Source organism: Anopheles coustani, chromosome 3 (genome assembly GCF_943734705.1).
Source record: "Anopheles coustani chromosome 3, idAnoCousDA_361_x.2, whole genome shotgun sequence".
Classification (NCBI taxonomy): Eukaryota; Metazoa; Arthropoda; class Insecta; order Diptera; family Culicidae; genus Anopheles; species Anopheles coustani.
This window is the reverse complement of record NC_071288.1, coordinates 80,361,877-80,368,388: the sequence shown is the minus strand read 5'-3', so window position 1 is coordinate 80,368,388 and position 6,512 is coordinate 80,361,877. Positions and strand designations below refer to the sequence as shown.

At 45.4% G+C, this 6,512-nt stretch overlaps 1 long non-coding RNA gene across 1 annotated transcript; it reads right to left on the bottom strand.

Annotated features, from left to right (window-relative positions):
* Positions 1-1,785: 1,785 nt before the first annotated feature.
* On the bottom strand, positions 1,786-3,456 carry LOC131272567 (uncharacterized). Its single transcript, XR_009180139.1, has 3 exons — positions 3,402-3,456; positions 3,195-3,313; positions 1,786-3,070 (listed from the first exon to the last, which is right to left on the bottom strand). It is a non-coding gene; the product is annotated as an uncharacterized LOC131272567 (long non-coding RNA).
* Between the last annotated feature and the right edge of the window lie 3,056 nt (positions 3,457-6,512).

Below are 6,512 nucleotides of genomic sequence, written 5' to 3'. Positions count from 1 at the left end.
ATTTACCTGAGGGGATGATCCTGTATGAGGCATTGCAACACCGCAAACGGCAACGTCCCCTCGAATGTCTCGAAAACCGTGCCAGCAGAACGTATATTATACGAACCGAACATAAACGCCCAGCTGGGTGCACAATAAAGCCAGATCCAACGCCTCGTGTGGGGTCAATTTCATCTTGTGGTCGTTAATTTTGTGACTCACCGAGATCAACCCTCTCGGTGGACCGTTTGGTGTGGAAGGTGATTGGCAAGCCGACCGGTACCAACCAAGCGGCGGTTGGTAATGAATATGTTTCCTTTTTATTTTGCGTGCCCGATGGTGATTTCTTCGGCTGATCGTGTCGGAGGAATTTCCTTCACAAAGAAAGAAAGGCCTTTTGTGATCCGGTGAGTAATTTTACCTTTACGAAGCCATTCGTTTGGGGTGGAAATAATTTTATCGACCATAATCACTTGTTAACGAGACTTTATGGAACTTTTGAACACCCTGTTTCGTACAGTCTTTGCCTTGGTGTTTTTTTTCCGTGGTGGAAAGTTAAGTTGATGGGAGCTGAATGATTTGACCGAAAAGTGGGTTAACAGGCACTCTTGAACTGGATAGCAGTTTGGAACGGTTTTCGTATTAACCATTTACCCGCTTCCTAAAAGCGTCAGGCGAGTTCTAAACTCACGCTATCGATTATCATCCGTGGGCAAACATATCATTTTCCAGCTTAATTCCAACGCCCCTCCAGGCGGGGAGGCGTGTCGAAATGTGGAAAGAATCGAGCTCACTTTTGGGAGGCATTGCCGGCGACACTTATCCGCATCTGTTTGTCATTTACTAAAGGAGAAACCATCAAGTGTGTGTTTCGTTTTTCTGTGTGTGTTTTTTTTGCTGTTGCGTTTTGACTTTAAAATTAAATTTTCTCCACCGAAAAATGACCACACCCAGATGGCCTCGAAGTTTAAAGTGGAAACAAACCACACTTAAAACACACACACACATACACATATGGGTGAGTAGCAACTAAAACGATATCCATCATCCAATTTACCAATCAATCATGTCAATCCGTGGCCATGGCTTGATGGAAGAAAGTGCCAATTTGCGTAAATATTATGCGTGCACCAATTACAATGGCAACCTAGGCAGAGCGAGGGCCCCAGGGATGTAAAAGGGGGAGGCACAAAAGGGGTCCTGCCTGCTGGAGTCTGCGTTTTTTTTGTTTTGCACCGGAATCCTCCAAAACGGATTGGGCGCGTGAGAGAGTTTTCTATTTTCTCGCATCGGCTGTGGTGACGTTCGGTCCGAAATGGAAAATAATGGGATTGAACTACTAAAACTGCTACCCGCAGATGTATGTGCGGGTCGGTTTGGCCGGATTTTTTCTCGCTTCTTTCCTTAGCTCGATTTAAGTTAGCCAAACGGTTTCGGTGCCACTGTAGCGGGCCGGCGGGCGGAAAAGTGGAGCCTCCGGATTGTTTGTTATTCAGGCAACCGATTTACGTTGCATTTGGTGCAATGGCAACGCGCCATTCGGTTTTTACGTAATTCCGCGCGGAGAAAAGATGCAAAACCGTCACACGGGCCGACGGTGATGCTAGGGGAAAGTGACAGCATGGTACCAGAACCGAGCGTGCTGGGGAGGAGAGAGGGAGAGAGGGTTAAATTATTGCACACCAGTGCCGATTTTTATGCCAACCAGGATGCATGCACTCGGCTAATTGGAGCATAAGATTTTTTTATCAACTAAATCAGGTTGAAGTGTTCGTAAGTGATTTTAAATGGAGTCAAAATGACGCTTGCCGCAGATGGGTTTCTATTGGCGAGAGAAGTTTATTTACTATTTCGTAACGAATGCTAGTCCCCCTCCCCTTTCAAAAAGGGAAAAGTATATCCTACGCCAAAATCCATGCCGTTGTATCCTAACCAATAGCTTAGCTATCTGCTTCGATTAATCGCGTAATGGTTGTGACTAGTTTTCACACGATTTTCCCCGGGTCAGACAATTTTTGGCTCGCAGGCACCCGGTCACAGCATCATTAATCTTCGGTTTGCCATCAGGGTTCACTATTTGCATAGTAATTATGCTATGGCCTCACGCCCGCAGCGAGTGACCTATATTTCCCTCTCCCTATCGCACGCGTCATTTCTCACGCCAAAGATGGCTCCCGGTGAAAAGAATCGGCAAACCATCCGCCGCCGATCGCAACCGATCTAATCTCGAACGCATCATCTTCCACCGTTGCGACAAATTTCCTTTACGCATGCCGGTCGGTTCGGTTTCCTTTGATTTCGTCGCTTGCTACAGTGTATGGCATGCAAAACTGACCCCCTTTGGTGGGTAGAATGTGTGTGCGTGGGGTGGGTATTTTTCTTCCCCCTCGTGTCTCCCATTAGCACCAACTACCGTTTGAGTGTTGTTTTTGTTTCTCTTCTTTTGTCGCCCATGGGACACTACCTCTTTTTGCACATGTAAATTACGACCGACAATCATGCGATGACCAGCGGCACCTCCGACCGGTTTGCATTAGATAATCTCAAGCTTAACTGTCCATGCTGTGTGCCGGTCCGTTAATGTTGGGAACTTTTCTACCACCCTTCGGGGAGGTTGGATTGGGCCGGCGAGTACCGTTTGGGTATTCGTAAAAGTTCCATGTGTCAAGGTTGAGCGCGATGGCGATGGTGGCGAAATGAGGATCACAGTTGGCTGTTTTTGCACTCCCATCGTTTGCGTGTGTTTTCGTCGGAAGGAATTTGCATGCAGTTCTTGTAAAGTGGTAATTTTATAGAACAAGCAACCCGGGACCTGTTGTTTGTTTTTGTTTTTAATTCTGCTGCACATTTACGCCCCAGCCAGCGGCCCAGCAAGCAGCCGATAACGAATGTCAACGTTCACTGGATGATTAGTTGGCCGTCCTCGGGCAGAGTGTCACTGATCGAGCTGTTGGTCAGCGCCGCAAGTATTCGGCTTACAACGGGTTCCGCCTGGTGTTGCAACATCCAGGCGAGCGCACCGATTAGGGCCAACACTGCGCCGAACAAGATGATTAGAAGACCGAACAGGGGAATAAGTAGGCAGCAGAAGCTTAAAATAAACCACACCGAAATGGAAGCTTAGCGAAATGATTTTGAAAACAACATCGGGGTCACTTTTTGTGGCCATGTGTGTATGTGAGTGAAGAGGGGCGGGGGGGCAAACATTGCCTTACCTTCCACAGCAGAGGCTGGGCTGGAAGCAAGATGCGCAGCAAAAACAACACGACTTAACGCACTCTCCCATCGAAACGGTTTGCCTTTCCCGGTGTGCCAGTGATCGGTTTCATCGATGCTAGATGGAAAGAAAAGGACTTCGAACTCGTTAGGAAGCAAAAATATGCATCCATGGAATGAATATTGTTTGCCAAAAATCCACGCACATGAATCTCTGCTCCCATCTGCGGCGCGAAACGTCACCAACTCGACTGACATTAGACAGCTGGCGATAGAAATGACTGGTCTCGCATTCACTTCGTTATCACTGATAACGCACTGCGAGGTTGTTTGCCTTTGTTTTTTTTTCTCCTCGCCATCGCGCAAGTAGTTGTGTGTTGCTGAGATGAAACACACTGCACTGTACTGACTGTCACTGCAAGTATTCATGTCGGTTTCGGTTTGCTCTACAAACTGACCCCATTTGTTGGGGCATCACACATGGCTTACACTTCTCCCTTTGCCCACAGGCAAGTGTTTGTAAACAAGCACAGCGTTTGGGGTGAAGATAATAACCCTCTGCCGCTGCCATCCTTACTTCGGTAGGCAGGTAGACTTGGCAGCAACAATGAACGTGACGACAACCGCGTCATGCTCGTTTAAAGCAAGACGCTCGTGGAAAAGGACGCTCATCTTGAGTTGTTCAAGTGGAGACGCCTCTCGGTTCGAACAATGGCCTGCTGCACTTGACACTTTTTCTTCTTCTGAATAGCAAACAGCAGTCGTTGCTAATGACAACGTGCCAGTGCACATGATAATTGACCACATGTTTCAGCATTTTACTTTTACTATGTAAATCATGCGATATTTAAATAGTATCAATTCAATTTTTAGCAATTTAGGTACGACTTTACTCAAAATATAAGATTTGAGAAGAAAAACCTATGACAACATTTTTTACAGATTAAGGTCGACAAAAACAGTTTTTTTATGTACAATTTGTAAAAATTATACGATATCAAATTGAAAAACAATTTTGGATACTCAGAAAAAATGTTTACACATTTTTGCAAAAGTATGTAGCTCGAAAAAAGACAATCAACACTCAAATATCGTATGTTTATCTCAAAATACGCTTACGAATACTTTAACATAATTTTGAAACTGAACTAACTAACTTAAAAGTTAGGAAGGAATTAAAATTATGAATGAGTTTTCTTTTCAACCAATCTTCTGTTTTGATTTTAAAATTGAAAAGGAAAAAATCATCATGCATTATTGTATCATTTGACGACTTTGTAAGTAATAAATTCGTCTAAAATGCAAAAGATTAGTTACCAGAAGTAAAAACCATGCATGGCATGTTTCATGATTTATTTTTGATTTGATTTAATGCTGAGCTTTGATGTTTTTGGGATTTTTGTTTTAATAATAATTATTTCATTTGCAATTGTGCTTCCGAGGCAACGTGTTCGTTTGTTATTACGACCAACTTTTTGCAGCAAGTCCTACGATTTCAGAATTGCAACTAAACCCCTTGGCCCTTGTTTACCGTCCGTATCGCATCATGTTCTTCGCGGGGCCCAAGGCCGCCGGAAAACGTGCCTTAATGGCACAACAACTTAATCGTCCAGGGCCGTTTATCAAAATGGCGCCTGTTAAAAGCTTCTCGCTGTCAGCCGAACGGCGGTAGCTTCCTTGTTGATGTAATTAGCAAGTTCTAGTCGGTTGTTTTTCTCGCTCGCCACGCTTGAGATGCCGACTATTGGCGTTTCCCGCGTTGCTTCTCCTCCCTGGGATGCGATACGCACAATGGTGCCGTGCTTATGTTTTCGCATCCCGATGTATTTATTTGGACTGCCGATTTTAATCATCCAGCGCGTCGCTTCCATTCAGTGTTGGCTGCCCAAAAAAACAACATCGCTTCCATAAATATCCGTTTTACAACCTGTCACTTTTACGACTGGCTGACTGGCTCATCGTGTTACCTGACCGCAATTTGGCCGCACCACCAGGGAAACTACCGCAACCTTTGGCCGAAACAAGATGCAAACCGCAGTGTGCTGCTGCACCTTTGTAAGCATACGCTACCTCGATAAGCCCTGAGAGATGATGTGCAGCATAAGACGCCAGCAGAGAGACGGGTCGAGTGGATGCGTTACGTTCCGTTGTCGTTTCTCAGCACGACTTGCTTCAACAATGTGGATGGCACGATTAAAATCGCTACTTTTGGGGTCAATGTTGCCCGTACATTAATGTTTTGCCGTTAGGGTGGTCGAACCTAGCGGCCATCGATTGATGAGTAGAAGGCGGGGGTTTGTGCTCTTTTAGCTCTGCTCGTTCGGGAAATTTCCACTACACATGTTTCCATTAAAAACATTCTTTTAAAATTAAAGGAACAAAAATGCAAACATTAATGTGTTGGTAAATATATCTCTAACCTATTTTAATGTACTCATTTCTAAGAACAAGAAAACACTTAACGATATTCTCTCGCACATAATTGCCTTAATGACTCATTTGATATGTAAAAGGCGATAATTGGTCCTTTGGTTATTAGCTAAATTTCCCCTTCAAGGCCGTACGCGTGGCCAGCCCTGTTTATGGGCGTAGGAAAAATTCAATTAGTGTTCACCCTACAGTCCTAGTGCGATGCAAAAAGAAAAACCAAACCCCTGTGGAGCCACCGTTTGGACGAAACGGATCCACATTTGGTGGATGTAAAAACAGGTTGCCACTCGGCAGCAGGTCTGCGAGCTTTGGCAAGCCTCAGCTTCACCGATCGAACACCGATGGAGCCGTGGTGCCGGTCATCGAATCGCAAACATCACCCAACGCACGCCCACCCTGCACCCCACCCTGCGTAGCATTTTCACTCTGATCCCGAGGAAGGAAAAAAGAAACCAACACTGCACAACATATTTTCCTCCGTTGCTCCTTTTCCTTCCAGCGTCGTACGGGGAAAATTTTGCTTTTACGGTAGATTTACCAGTTACGTTGCCTACGTAGGCTTCATGGGCTTTTATTTCTTTCGTTTTTTTTTTTTTAATGTTCGCCGTCTTGGGCTGCGACTCGGCACGTTCGTTCATGGCACATTAACACGGGGAGGAAGTGTAGGTCCGTGGCAATGCTGCGCCAGGAGCATTTTACCCGAATCAGATCAAATTAAAAAGAGAGCGCAACCAATGTGGCCAGCCAGGGGCTCGAAAAAGATACGTTGTTGTTGAGGCAATGGGGCAATGCTGTGAGAAAGAGAGGGTGGAAGAGAGAAAGAGAGAGTCTCAACGAACAGTGAAAGCTGTATACCACACCGTCCGTTGTTTATGTGGCTGAAGTTG